Below are 14825 nucleotides of genomic sequence, written 5' to 3' on the forward strand. Positions count from 1 at the left end.
ACATGTTTTCTGAGTCTTGTCTGCAAGGCTGACCCCTGTGGCTTCTCTAGAAACCGGTTCCATTGTTTCTAGAACTGTGTAGATCTTCTGAGTGTGCCCTCGGCAATTCTGGACTCACTCTTCACCGGGTCTCCTGGCCGGCCTATCTATTTAGACCCACCTCTGGAGGGGTCAGGAAAACGGTTGCCCCAGAAAGATGTCCTACCCGCAGGTCTTCTTCAGTGAAGGAGGAACAGACAGGGAGGACAAGATGGTAGAGTGGTGTTCACTGAGTCAGGATGTATCCTTGATCACCACGTAGGTTTTCTGGAGGTTCTTAGAATGGACAGGTCCGATTAATGCCTTGGAGAAGCAGACTTTACCTATCTCAGAGTTCTGGCCTTTACTGAACTTACTCCAATATTCTCAGTTCTGAGGCTCTTTCTGAGAGACCTAGGATCCAAAGCTCTTCCCTGTGAAGAGGCCCAGTGGTTAAACTTCCTCAAAAAGAAGACAGCTTGTGGGACAGATTCTCAGGTCATGGGCCACAAGGAAACACAGCCTGAAGAACCAAGTTCTTGAACAATCCATGAACTTTCCCTAAGTCTGGCGACCGTGGCAGCTGTGAGGTTAGTGACCAGAGGTGCTCTCCCTCCCCCGAACTCCATCTTCCAGGGGGCCCTGGTGGATTTCCTTCCCACTTACCTGCTTCAGATGGCCCCATCTGCTCTCAGGATACTCCCATGACCGGCTAGGGGGAGCGGGGGTGGGGGGAAGCACGGGGGGGGGGCTGCTAGGGGGAGCGGGGGTGGGCAGGGGAGGGGAGGAAAAGGTAGTTTCCTCGAGAGACCAGGGCAGGGGACCAGCAGGGAAAGCTGCCTGTCTGCAGAGGAAGCTCGAGAGGAAGGCCGAGACTGTTTGAACTTCTCCCAAGAGCTGACAGGAAAGTTGCACAAACACCATGAGGCTCCAGCAGGATGTGAAGGAGCAGCCAGGATGAAGGAGCTCCTTTGAAGGCTCCCACCTGACTAAGGGTGAGGAGCAAGAAGTAAACCTCCCTATCACCTCACAGCCACACCAGAGCAGGCTGCCCTGTAGTTGAGTCCCCAGCATTAGCAGAACCAGAGGACGGCAATGTAAGAAGCTGTTACCAACAGGGGAGGTCCCCAGGGAGGTTCGCAGGAGCTACATGAGGGCAAGGGCAGCCTGGGTCCTGGTAGGATAGCAACGATGAGACCTAGCCATGGTCCAGAAGATTGGAGAAGATCAGCAATGGCCTCAGGCAGGGCTATGGAGGTGAGACCTGTCCTGTGGTACCTAAAGCCAAAGGAAATGTAGGTTCCCTGTTAAAACAACAACAAAACAAACAAACAAAAACCCTAAAGATGCATTTAAGCTGTTGATTAAACCCTTCTGAGCATTAGGCCCTGTGCCATTGGCTGCTTTAGGAGGGCATGTGAGGTTAAGCAGAGAGAAGAGGGCAGAGAGCAGGGGACATGGAACAGATGAACCTGGACCAAATGGGAAGGGGGACGGGAGGGATTCCCTGAGGAGTCCCTTGGTGCCCCAACACACTGGAGACAGATAGACTCTATTAACAACACATTTTAAACTTTCAGACAGGACTTCACATCTCTGAAACCATATAACAAAGGTGACAATTTTATGAGCCAAGTTGTGCGTAGCACATTTTATGTTCCTAAACGACCTCGGTAATTTTTGTAGGTCCTTCACGGACACTAAAAAGTAAGTGTTGGGGCTGGAGAGATGGCTCAGTGGTTACAAGAACTTGCTGCTCTTCCAGAGGACCTGGGTTCAGCTCCCAACACCCATGTCAGGGGGGTCACAACCACCTTTAACTCCAGCTCCAGGGGCATCCAAAGCCTCTTCTGGTCTCTGAGGGAATCCATGCACCCACCCCTCCTCTCCCCCACACAATTAAATAAATCATAAAAAAAAATCTATTTCTCAGTTTGGTACGGTGCCTCATGATTGTAATCCCACTGAGAGGTTGAAGCAGGATTATTGCCTGGAACTGGGCTACAGTGTCTCAAAAACCAAAACAAAGAAAGAAGGAAAGAAAAAAAGGGAAGTAGAGGAGATTGCTCAGTAGTAACACGTATTTCTTGCAAGCACAGGACATGTGTTCAGATTCCCCAGAACCCACATAAAAAGCTGGGCATGGTCTCCATGTGCCAGTCACCCCGCGCAGAGAGTGTAGGAATGGCAGAGACAGGTAGACCTCTGAAGTTCATCAGCTGGCAGCCTCATCAAATCAACAAGCTTCAAGTTTAGTGAGAGCCCTTGTCTCAGAAACTGGAGGTGGAGGGCTGGAGAGCTGACTCAGAGGTTAAGAGCACTTACTTGCTGTTTCTGCAGAGGTCCTGGGTTCAGTCCCAAGCACCCACATCAGGAGGCTTATAACCACCGGTGGCTCAAGTTCCAGGGGCCTGATGCTCTCTTCTGGCTCTGAAGGCACACGCATAAAATAAATAATAATTTTTTAGGGCTGGGCGGTGGTGGCACACACCTTTAATTTCAGCACTTGGGAGGCAGAGGTAGGCGGATCTCTGTGAATTTGAGGCCAGCCTGGTCTCCAAGAGCTAGTTCCAGAATAGCTAGGACTATTATACAGAGAAACCCTGAATCGAAAAAGCAAAAATAAGTAAATAATAATAAAATAATTTTAAAAATAAGCTTAAGTGGAGCATTAGCAAAGAAGGACACCCAACGCATACCTCTAGCCTTCACAAGCACACATGTGTCCACACTAACAGGTCCACACACAGCACAAACACTCGCAGAAATAAATAAAATCCGTCCCTTCCACCTGTCCAAATGTATGTATACCTCCCATCCCTAGTTTTATTTGACACTGTCTTATTTTCAGTTTGGAAACAGTCATCCCAGGGTGATTTGGTGGCTCAGACATCTTCCTGCCCACCCACCCCAAGCCCAACTCTCCCTTGGGCTATCGGTCAATGTGTTTCAAACTGCCTCTGGAAATTGGAGCTCACAGAAGGGGTGGATCTGGTCCAGAGGCTGAAGCGAAAGGTTGAAAGGATAAAAAAAGAAAGGCGAAGTGGGTACCTTTCAGGCCCTGCCAAGGTATGCCACAGGCAAGAGTTCATGCAAGCCGTTCACTGGGGGAGGGGGAGAGGGAGAGCGAAAGAGTGGAAGGTCTGCTCGGAGCGGGGACATGAGAGACGCAGACAGATAGAAGAGGGAAAAGAGACAGGAGGAAAAAGGGAAGCAAAAGAAGCAAGAGAATTAAGAGAGGAACAAGAGGCAAAAGAGCGAACCGTGTCCCGCAGACACTCTTAAGGGGTGGCACATGTCGAATAGCGAGGCTGGAAAGGCCCCTAACTGCTTTGGCGGCAGAGGCAGGCTGCTGCCGCGGCTGGGGTGGAAGCTAATGAAGATGAGGGAAACTGAGGGTGAAGATGTACTGGAGCCAGAGGGAGCACCACACAGTACCACCTGTGCTCAGACACCGAGACAGGCTGCTGATCTCAGAATGAGAAGCCAACTTCTGACGGAGGTAGGAACAGTAACGGAGAGGTGACTGCTCCTGATTGGCAGCAAGGAGGCTGAGAGCTGACGTCATGTCCTAGGTCAAGACGCCTGTTCCCCCACATGCCCACGCTATGTGCTATGCGTTGGACAGCTTCATAGAACCCAGCTCCCTGCTCCTCCCATTGCCTTCCCAGGGTGGGGTTGCTGAGGTGGAGCATCGTGTCCAGCAGGACTTTTGGGGGGGTGGGGGCAGGAAAAGAAACCTGTCCAACTTGACAGCCCCCAGCCAAGCTCTGTCCTCACAGCAGGAGAACACTGCCTATTGCCTACACCAAACCTTTAATCCCCCTAGTCTGTGCGGCCCCAAACAGCCTGTGACAGGAGAGGTCCGATCAAGAACAGACCTGGGAAGGATCACAAATCAGGGCTCAGTGTGTGTGTGTGTGTGTGTGTGTGTGTGTGTGTGTGTGTGTGTGTAAAATAACTGGCAATTCCCAATTCCCCCCCACCTGCAGTGATGGTGGCGGCGGGAGCTCAGCCAGCGGGTGACAGCGGGCGCCCAGGGTAGGCCTCGTGCCCTCTCGGTGAGGGTGACTGAATCTGCCAGCTGTGGGGCCTGTCCGTGCCAAGTCTGCCCTGGCTCCGTCTAGTCGTAATCGATGCTGGCGCCAGGCCAGGCCCCCTGCCAGCTCCGGTCACACTCGGCTAGGCTAGCGCGAGAGGCCCAGCCCATTAACTCCTCGCCAAGGCCCATTGTCTGGGTCCCTGCCCAGTGGTTTATTTACTCCAGACTGGACGGGAGGTGGCGGCCAGCGCGGGCGGGCGGGAGAGGATGGGGTGCAGGGGAGGCCTCCAGAGCCCCAGGGCAGGCCTGCTGTTAGGGCTTTTTGTTGGGATTTTAGGGGCTTGAAAGATTCCTGGTAGAAGCAGAAGCACCTCCAAGCCAACTCAGGGCTCCAGTCGGAGGTGCAGGTGCTGCAGAATAAAGACCCTTAAACCACACCCACGATCCTTAAACCACACCCACGATCCTTAAACCACACCCACGATCCTTAAACCACACCCACGACCCTTAACCCCACCCACGATCCTTAAACCACACCCACGATCCTTAAACCACACCTCCAAAGCCCCTTGAAGAACTTTTTTTTAAACCTCTAATAAACACCGTCTTGTGCTTTTAAAGTTGGCATTTAAATGTTTTCATCACAAGTTTAGTTACCAAGATCATTCTTCCCAGTGTCTTCATTATACGGAATAGTCACGTGACATTTTACAGTTATAATTTAGGATCTCTACAGGGTGGTGGTGGCCTATGCCTTTAATTCCAGCACTGGGGAGGCAGGGACAAGTACATCTCTGTGAATTCGAGACCAGCCCTGTCTACAGAGTGAGCTCCAGGACAGCCAGAGCTACACAGAGAAACCCTGTCTGGGGGAAAAAAAAAAAAAAAAAAAAGCATCTTTACCTTTTTTTCTTTTTTTGCTCAAACTCAGGCAGCAGATGCCTTTACCTTCTGAGCTATCCACCTGGCCTGATTTCCCATTTGTTTGTTTGTTTTGTTTGAGACAGAGTCTCACTTCATAGCCGAGGTTAGCCTGGAACTCGCTATATAGTCCAGGCTAGCCTCCAACTCACTTGTGGCCATCCTCCTGCATAAGTGCTGGGATGATAGGTGTGAGCTAGTGGAGTTCTTTTAAATAGCCAAGGCTGGCTAACTAGCACAACTTTTTTTTTCTCCCACAGCAGTTATGCACTGAATGAAAATGACGACATGACTGCACCTAGATGTGGGTGAGGAGAAGGTTTTTATTGTAGATATGAGGGAGTGAACAGCCAGAGGCCTCTGGAAGAGTCCAGACGGAACATGGCCAGCAGAATAGCCTGGGCCGTGAGAAGAGAGAGTGGGGGTGTTGGGGGAGAACAAGAGAGAACCAAATGAGGAACCAAGAGAGAGCATAGTCAAGTGACTGGGTTTGATAGGGAAAGAGAAGCCGAGTGGGGTGGGGGGAGCAGAGCTCAAGGGTGGGAGAGGCTTGGGGGGCGGGAAGGCGAAGAGGAGCCTGGTGCCAGCATCTGCTTTGATACATTGAATAGGCGTCTCAGTTAGTCATTTTCCCCAGGTTTCTCTGAGACCTAACGTGAACCATTCAATATCCACTTAAAAATCATAGTGGAACAAACTAAAGTTTCTGTTGATTTATGTTTTTGAGACAAGGTCTTAATGTATACCCAGATTAGGCTGGCCTCAAACTGAAGATTCTCCTGCTTCAGCCTCCCAACTAATCTCTTATTTGTCTCTTATTTGTTTACTTTCTTCTTCTTCTTCTTCTTCTTCTTCTTCTTCTTCTTCTTCTTCTTCTTCTTCTTCTTCTTCTTCTTCTTCTTCTTCTTCTTCTTCTTCTTCTTCTTCCTCCTCCTCCTCCTCCTCCTCCTCCTCCTCCTCCTCCTCTTCTTCTTCTTCTTTTTCTTCTTTTTTGAGCTAGGGTTTACCCTGGCTGTCCTTGAACTCACTCTGTAGACCAGGCTGGCCTTGAATTTAGAGATATACTTGCCTTTACCTTCCAAATGCTAGGATTAAAAGTATATGCCACTATTAACCAGTCCCCTTTTAAGAATGTTTGGCTTTATGGGTGTTTTAGCTGTTGTTTGTGGTGGTTTGGATAAGAATGGCCCCCACAGGTTCATGATTTTCAATGCTTGGCCATAGGGAGTAGCACTATTAAAAGGTGTGACCTTGTTGGAGGAAGTAGGTCACTGGGGATAGGCTTTGAGGTCTCAGGTGTCTCAGTTTACTTCCTGCTTCTTGCCCATCCAGGTATAGATCGCTCAGCTCCTTCTTCAGCACCACGTCTGCCTGCATGATGCCGTGTTTCCTGCCATGGTGATAATGGACTAAACCTCTGAACTGTAAGCTGGCTTCAGTGAAATATTTTGCATTATATGAGTTGCTGTTGTGTTTATGGTGTCTTCACAGCAGGTAGAAACCCTAATGAAGACACTGGTGGGGTTTTGTTTTTTTTTTTTGTTTTTTTTTTTTTTTTGAGACAGGCTAGCCTGAAACTATCTATGTAGACCAAGCTGGCCTCAAATTCAGAAGTCTACCTACCTCTTGTCTCTTGAGACCTGGGATTAAAGGTGTACATGACCATTCCTGGGTGTTTTGTTTTTTCAGTTTAATTTTAAAAAATTTGAAGTTTTATTTTATTTGTAACTATGTGCGTATGTGGCAGGGTATGTGTGCAGGGATGCGCATGTGAGAGTCCAGGCGCCCCTAGAGCCCGGAAGACAGCAAATACTCCTCTGCAGCTGGAGTTACCAGTCAGGAAGCTGCTGGACATGTCTGGCAGGAACGAAACACAAGTCTTCTGCAACTTCTGTGATATTGAACTCACTATGCTCCTGAGGTTGGACTTGAACTCCTGATTCTCCTAGTTCCACCTTCTAAGAGTCAGTCAAAAACTTTAGCACATTTAATAAAGCTCTGAATGTTAGAAAATTTTATTGTTATGATTTCAGTTATTGTAATAGCTAATATTTAATTAATCAGAACAGCATTGATTATAAAATTTGATAAGTGTTACATGTAAGAAGTAAAGTTTTATTGGCAGTGTATCTCTTTTTAGAATATTTGTTTTTGCACATGCATATGTGTGTGTGATTTTGTGTGTGCACCACAATGCATTTGCTCTTATGTGGGTCGGAGAACAACTTACTGAAGTCATTCTCTCCTTCTACCACGTGGGTGCTAGGGACAGAACTTCAGTCGTCAGACCTGGCAGGGAAGCACCTTCCCCTGCTGAGCCAATCTTGTCTGCCCAGGAATGGATCTCTTAATGAGATGATTAGGCATTTTTTGTTCATAATTAGAGCATGTTATGTGACAATGATAATGGCTTGTTGCTAGACTGACTGACACATTGCAACCTCGGTCTCACTCTGTTTGTGGATCACAGACCGTCTCCCCCTTTGTGAGCTCTCATATGTTGCTTAGACTGACCATAAACTCCTGACCCCCCGCCACGGTGAGATCACAGGTGTGCACTACCAGGCCCGGCTCAGGCTTTGTCTCTGAGAAATAGTATATCCAAATAAGTAAATACAGAGTCGGGGACCAGTGTGCTTTACTCTAGGGATGTCATACAAGCCTTTGAACTTCTTCCAGGTTATATAGTATTATCAAAGAATCAGTGACAGTTTGATTAATAAGCCCTTCAGTTTTGATGACAGCAGAGTGCTCAGCTTGCTCCTCCCTCACTTCACTGACTTCTTCATTATCATCTTCTCTGCTATCCCCAGTTGTCGCTCTGGGTGCCGTGGGTCTCATTTCTTTCTTTCTTTCTTTCTTTCTTTCTTTCTTTCTTTCTTTCTTTCTTTCTTTCTTTCTTTCTTCCTTTCCTTTGTAGTGTGTGTGCAATAATGCAAGCATGTGTCAGTATGGAGGCGAGAGGGCATTCAGGCAGTCTCCACTTTTTCTGAGATGAGGTCTCCCTCTGGCCTGGAACTCTGCAAGTAGATGTCGAGCATGTGCCACCACATCCAGGGCTGGTTTGGCTTGTGTATGTGTGTGTGTGTGTGTTTTTAAAGATTTATTTATTTATTTTGTTTACAGTGTTCTGTCTGCACGTGTGCCTGCAGGCCAGATAAGGGCTCCAATTTCATTACAGATGGTTGTGAGCCACCATGTGGTTGCTGGGAATTGAACTCAGGATCTTTGGAAGAGCAGGCAGTGCTCTTAACCACTGAGCCATCTCTCCAGTCCATGAACTTCCTTCTTTTGAGAGAAAACAGAAGCAGGGAGCTTGCCTTCCCCCAAGGTCTCATATGGTGTCTGTATGTGTGCCCTAGCAACTGCCTTCCCTTCTCACATTGGGTGGGTGAGCAACCCCAGCCCCTGTGTGTCACATCTTAATCCTTCCCCCCAAGAACTGTCTCAGTTACTCTTCTATTGTTGTGAGAAGATGTGCTTACAAAGTCAGCTCACGAAAGGAAGCATTTCATTTGTACTTTTGCTTTCAGAGGGCTCGAGTCTGTCACAGCAGGACAGAGGCATGACGGTAGAAAGAGCTGAGCACTTACATCTGATCTGCAAGCAGGAGGCAGATAGGAGACACTGGGAATGGCCCCAAACCCACCTCCAGTGGCAAATCTCCTCCAGCAAGACCACATGTTCTAATCTTTCCCAAACAGTTCCACCAACTGGAGACCACATATTCAAACATATGAGCCTATGAGGATCATTCTTCTTCAAACCATCACAAAGACTCATCCTGCCCCCCTACTCTGTCCACCTGAGTCCCACCCCACTGCCCCGACCAAGCTGATCATTTCCTTCTGGACAGAGTAATGTAACTCTCATCTTACAAACACTTCTTAGACTCTGTCCCCAGCTTCTGTCCTGCTCGCTCCCTCTGTGGAAACACATCCCCTTGCATCTGTGCTGGCTGCCCACCTCCCCGTCCCCCTCCCCATCCTCTCCGCCTTCCTTCTGTGCACTGAGATTGTCCAAGTCATCAGTGACTTCCTTGTGGGCAGAGGTCCATCTCTTGTTCATCTCTCATCAGCGTCTCACTAGCACTGCAAGAAGAACTTTGGTTCTTCCGTGCCTTCACGTGGCGGTCAGGACACCACACTGGCCAGCTTTCTTTCTCTGTGGCAGATCTTTGTCCTTCTCCTTCCATGGCTCTCCCTCTTCTTGACCTCTAAATATGAGCATGGCTTGGGAAACTTCTGAGTTAGAAAAATAAATGAGATTTATTTTCTTCTTATCCCTGGTTAGATCTACCTAGGCCTCTACCCTTAAACGGAATTCGGAAATTGGAATCTTGGCAAGTGACACGGGAGAAAGTAGACAATAAAACAGCGGGCTTTAAAGCTAGGTGGAGGTGGTACACGCCTTTAAACCTACCACTCACTCAGGAGGCAGGCAGATCTCTGTGAGTTCGAGGCCAGCCTTGTCTACATAGTGAGTTCCAGGAAAGCCAACCCTGTCTCAAAAAATGAACAAACAAACAAACAAAAAATCCGATGGGCTAGCATGCCTGGCCTGTGGGAACCCCACTCTGCTCTGACGAGCTGTGTAGCTACACTGTTGTTAATGAGTCTCCTGCCTCAGTAGGAAGGCGGTGTCCCTGGGTTCTCCCTTCAGCAGCTTTGCGATACAGACTTCATAGAATGAGTAGCTGACTTGGGGATGTGATTCCAGATAGCAGGAGTGATGGGGAGGAAGAGAGAAGTAGGGACATTGGGGTACTGCTGCAAGATACGTTAAGAAATGAGTTACCACTGGGTGGTGGTGGTGCACACCTTTAATCCCAACAGAGACGAGCAGATTTCTGTGAGTTCAAGACCATCATGATCTACAGAGTGAGTTCCAAGACAGGCTCCAAAACTACAAAGAAACCCTGTCTTGTAAAACAAAAACAAACAAACAAACAAAAAATAAAAAAAGAAAGAAAAGAAAAAAATTTAAAAAGTGTGTTACCTCTATTGGTGGCTGTTCCTTGATCCTTCTGAGATTTAGGAAAGTATTTCAGAATTTGCCAGAGTCCCGAAGCTTCTATTCAGTACCTTATAGAACAAACCATTCTGTATTCTGTGTGTGCACACGCATGCACATGTGTGTGTGTGTGAATGATGTATGTGGGGACCATGTGTCACAATGCATATGTGGAGGTCAGAGAATAACTTAGTGGAGTCTATTCTTTCCTTCTGCCTTTTGTTTTGTTTGAAGACCAGATTTCTCTGGAAATTAGCTCTGGCTGTCCTGGAACTCTGTAGACCTGGCTGGTCTTTAACTGAGAGATCCACTTGCCTCTGTCTCCTGAGTACTGGGATTAAAGGCGTGTATCAGCAAACCCGGCTCTTCCTGCCTTTGTATGAGTCTCAGATGAATAACTCACTAGGCTTGTGTAGCAACCACCATTACCCTCTGAGCCATCTTATTGGCCCTTATTCTTCTGATTCTAGGTGGGTCATATGACAATGCTAAGCACGTCTAATAACTGCCCCTGTACTGGGTCAGGAGACAAGAAGCATCACAAAGGTCTGGTCAGGGGGCCTTTACGTGGCACTTGCCAAGACCTATGCAAAACTGGCTATTGTAGTAGAGGCTGGAACAAGAAGTGAGGCTGGGGACATTTATTAGTTTCTAAGTAAGATTTTATGGTTTAGTTTTTCTTTTGTTTATGTGTCTGTGTGTGCACCTGCATGAATATACACATCATGTGATACAGGTGCCTAGACAGGCCAGAAGAGGGCATCAGATCCTCTGGAACTGGGATTTCAGGCAGCCGTAAGTTACCTGATGTGGGTACCGAACCATCGCTCCAGCCCAGTTCAAGGACATGTGTCTATGCCCACATGTCCAGCATGGATGGGGATAACTTGACCTTTGCTCCATAGCATTATTCGGGTAATTAAATAAATAGCTACGTGTTCACCCCTCAGCAGTGCCCATCAGCATGGTGGAGACCCTTTCCCTGACATCTCCTTTGCCTAGTAAACATCGTGGAGGCCTGGCGTGTCAAAAGCAGAGCTGTGATCCCCTGTCCCTCCCCTCACCCAACTCTTTGTCCTCTCAGTTCTCCCCCCCCCAACCCCTTACACTAGTTCCTTACCAAACTCTGACTTCCAAATACACAGCTGACCTCCTCATTAATTCCCATCAGAGTGGCCAGTCCCAGCCAAGTCTCCATGAAGCTGTGCCTGGCCCCATGCCATAGCCTCCCTACTGTCTTCCTGCCTCTCCCTCTCCTCTCTGCTGCCTCTGTAGTTTATTCTCCCACAGTGGCCTGAATGACTACAGCAACTCTCTTAATGGCCCATGATCCTTCTTAAAATAACAGCTTTATTGAGATATAATTCACACACCATGTAATTCACTCCTTTAAAGTGTACAATTCAATGGCTTTTTGGTATATTCATAGGGTTGTGCAAACATCACCACAATCGGTTTTAGAACATTTCCATTATCCCTCCCCGCAAAGAAACCCAGTACCCATTAATGTTCTCTCCCTGCTTCCTCCCAGCCTCCAGCTCCAGGCAACCACGAATCTACTGCCTTCTTCCTCTGTAGATTGTTCTATTTTGGTTGCTTCATGTAAATGGAATCATGTAATTGCTGTGGAATATCATTTTAACTGTGCAAAGATGTGTTGCATTTGTTTATGCTGTGGAATATTACTTTAGCTGTGTAAAGGTGTGTTGCATGCAATTATACATGGTTTAATGATGTAAGGATGCGTGATTAATCATGTAAAGATATGTTGCATTTGTTTCACTTTGCCTGCCTAAGGCACCTGGTTGGTCTAATAAAGAGCTGTCGGGCCAATAACTAGGCAGGAGAGGGATAGGTGGCATTGTCAGGCAGAAAGAATGAATAGGAGAGTGAGAAGGAAGAGAACAAGAGAGAAAGAGGGAGACATTGCTCAACAAGAAGCCAGGCAGCCACCAGCCAGCCAGACACAAGAAGCAGTGAAAGTGGGGCTGGAGAGATGGCTCAGTGGTTAAGAGCACTGCCTGCTCTTCCAAAGGTCCTGAGTACAATTCCCAGCAACCACATGGTGGCTCACAACCCTCTGTAATGAGGTCTGGTGCCCTCTTCTGGCCTGCAGACATACACACAGACAGAATATTGTATACATAATAAATAAATAAATAATAAAAAAAAAAGAAGCAGTGAAAGTAAGATACACAGAAGGGAGAAAGGTAAACAGTCCCAAGACAAAAGGTAGATAAAGAGAAACAGTTTAAGTTAAAGGAGCTAACCAGAAGTGAGCTTAAGCTAAGCCGAGCATTCATAACTAATACGTTGTCTCCATGTTATGATCTGGGAACTGGTTGGTGACCCAAAAGAAAAAGCCTGGTACATGTTATATGTGATCTTTGTGACCATTTCTTTTCCCCTTTATTTCTAAATAGAATCCAAATCCCCGAGTCCAGCATGATGGTGTGTGCCCGGTGGCAAGCATGATGGTGTGTTCCCGGTGGCAAGCGCAATGGGTGATATTCCAGCACTCAATAGTTCAAGGCAGGAGGACGGTGGGTGGGTTAGAGGTCGGGCTGGGAGGATGGTGGGTTAGAGGTCGGGCTGGCTGCCTAGTAAGACATAAACCGTACCAGAACAGGTGTGGTGGCACACACCTTTAATTTCAGAACTTTAGGAGGGAGAGGCAGTCAGATCTCCATGGTCCATATAGCATGTTCCAGGTTACCCCAGAACTACACAGTGAGACCCTATTTCAAAGAGACAAAAAGCAGTAAAGATTAGCTATCCCAGAACTACACAGTGGGATACTTGTCACAGCTCCCCCCAGGCCTGGTGAAAACCCACCTTGTTATACTTTATATTCATTCTCTATTTTTTGAATGTATGTATTATTGTTGCTCTTTTTAGTACAGAATTCCATGTATCCCAGGATGACTGGGTCATTAGGCCTTACCCTTCCTCCTTCCTGTCAAATGTTGTCTTCCTTGTTTTTGCTGGCCTGCAAGTTTCCAGGGTTCTCCTCTCTCTGCCCACCTCTGCCAGAGGAGCCCTGGGATTACAGATAAATCCTTCCATGTCCAGTTCTGTCTGTATTCTTAGGATTAGAACTCGGGTCCTCACCCTTGCATAGCAAGTCCGTTTACTCACTGAGGTGTCTCCTGGTCCGTGAAACCGCTTTATAGCAAAGAGAACACAGGAAGAAAGCAGAAGGAGAATTGCTTTCTTGAATTTTTCCAAATTTAAAAAAATTCACCATCCTATTTATGAAATTTATAGTTATGTGAGTCCTTAGAATCTTTCTAGAAACTGAAAGCCTTCAGCAGTCATGGCTGGGTACAGAGTGTAATCCACCTCCAGCATTGACTATGATGCTTAGAGTGTGGCCTGTGAGCTCTCCAAAGACATGCGCCTGGTTTGGTTTTGTTTTCTTCGGAGTGTTCCCAACACCAGCACCAGAGATCAGCCACAGAAGCCACTCAGTTAATGCTGTTGAATGAGATATGAATTAACGAACAAGCAGAAACATTTCCTAATTTAGCAATGAGCCTGTGCACCTTGGCAAAGGGTCTATGCTATTATGATAGTGTAAAATGGGTGTCTCTGAGCAAGGAGGAAAAGAGAAAGACCATTTGGGAGGGCCAGAAAGTACACTGTAGGTCTGGCCAGTAGCTCTCCCAAAGCAGGCTTTCTGTGTTTTTCTTGGCAGCAAAGTTCCCAGGATCAGAATGAGCAAATACTGGTTACAGAGTTAAAACGACCATGAAGCACATGTAATCCGCTGTGGGCAAAGTCACCTCATCACGGCACCTGCTTCTCTGGAGCCTTTAGTTATTTATTTTTAAAATATGCATTTGTGTGTGTGTCTGTATGTGTGTGTGTGTGTACGCGCGCTTGCGTGCACCCATGTGCACGCACGTCTGTGTGTATGGGTACTGTGTGCATGCAGCACCTATTGAGGCCAGAAGAGGGTGTCAAACTCCCCCTGGAACTGGAGTTGTAGAGCTGGGAATCGAATCCAGGTCCTCTAGAAGAGCAGCGAGCGCTCCTCGCTACTGAGTCATCTCTCTGGGTCCCTCCCTCTTTCATGCGGCTTTGGCTCTGCACACCTGGAGAGAATCAGAACTCCGTGGTCACTCTTTGGCAAGAACTCTGACCCCTTGGTGTGCTTCGCGGTGCTGCTGTAAATGGGCCAGGCATGTTCCGGAGCACACTGCTCTCCTGACACTGGCTCTGTTCTGGCACCGGACATGGTTATACCCTGCCAGGAAGTGATATTAGGTGGAAGACAAGGGCAAAGCTTGCTCTATGCTTACCCAGCATGCACCCTTGCCTCTCCCAGGCCCTTGCTGTCACCTTGCAGCTGGCCTAGTCCTGAACTGTAGTTTCTGCCGGCCTCTCTTACGCTCCTTCCTACATCTGACCTAGGGGGTCACTGGGATGGGCAGCTCTGCCTCCTCTCAAGCCTCCTTTGCCAAATGATCTCTGCAACTGGAGACAATGTAACTCTGGGCTTGAGGCCATAGGGTCTGGCAGGGGAAGTGCTCGGTGGTAGCAGTTGGCCTGGGCGGGCTGCAAAGGAAGCCAGAGCCCTGTCACATTCCTACCATCTGATCCCTCCATGTCCTCTGGCTTTGGCACCAGGTCCAAGTGAGTATTCCTTGGTTGTGCCCTGGAGGGGTACCCCAGGGGTCCTCAGGCAGCTAACTCCTGGAGTCTGAGTGCATATTTTGCAGGCCAGAGGTAGGGGTTCGGCCATTAGGCAGAGTTTCAGGTTCACCTAGGGCTTGGTGCAGGGAGATATCTCAGCACGGAAGTTCCCAGTACGTGTTGCCTCACCCTG

The sequence above is a fragment of the Chionomys nivalis genome, chromosome 9 (genome assembly GCF_950005125.1).
Source record: "Chionomys nivalis chromosome 9, mChiNiv1.1, whole genome shotgun sequence".
In the NCBI taxonomy this organism is placed as follows: Eukaryota; Metazoa; Chordata; class Mammalia; order Rodentia; family Cricetidae; genus Chionomys; species Chionomys nivalis.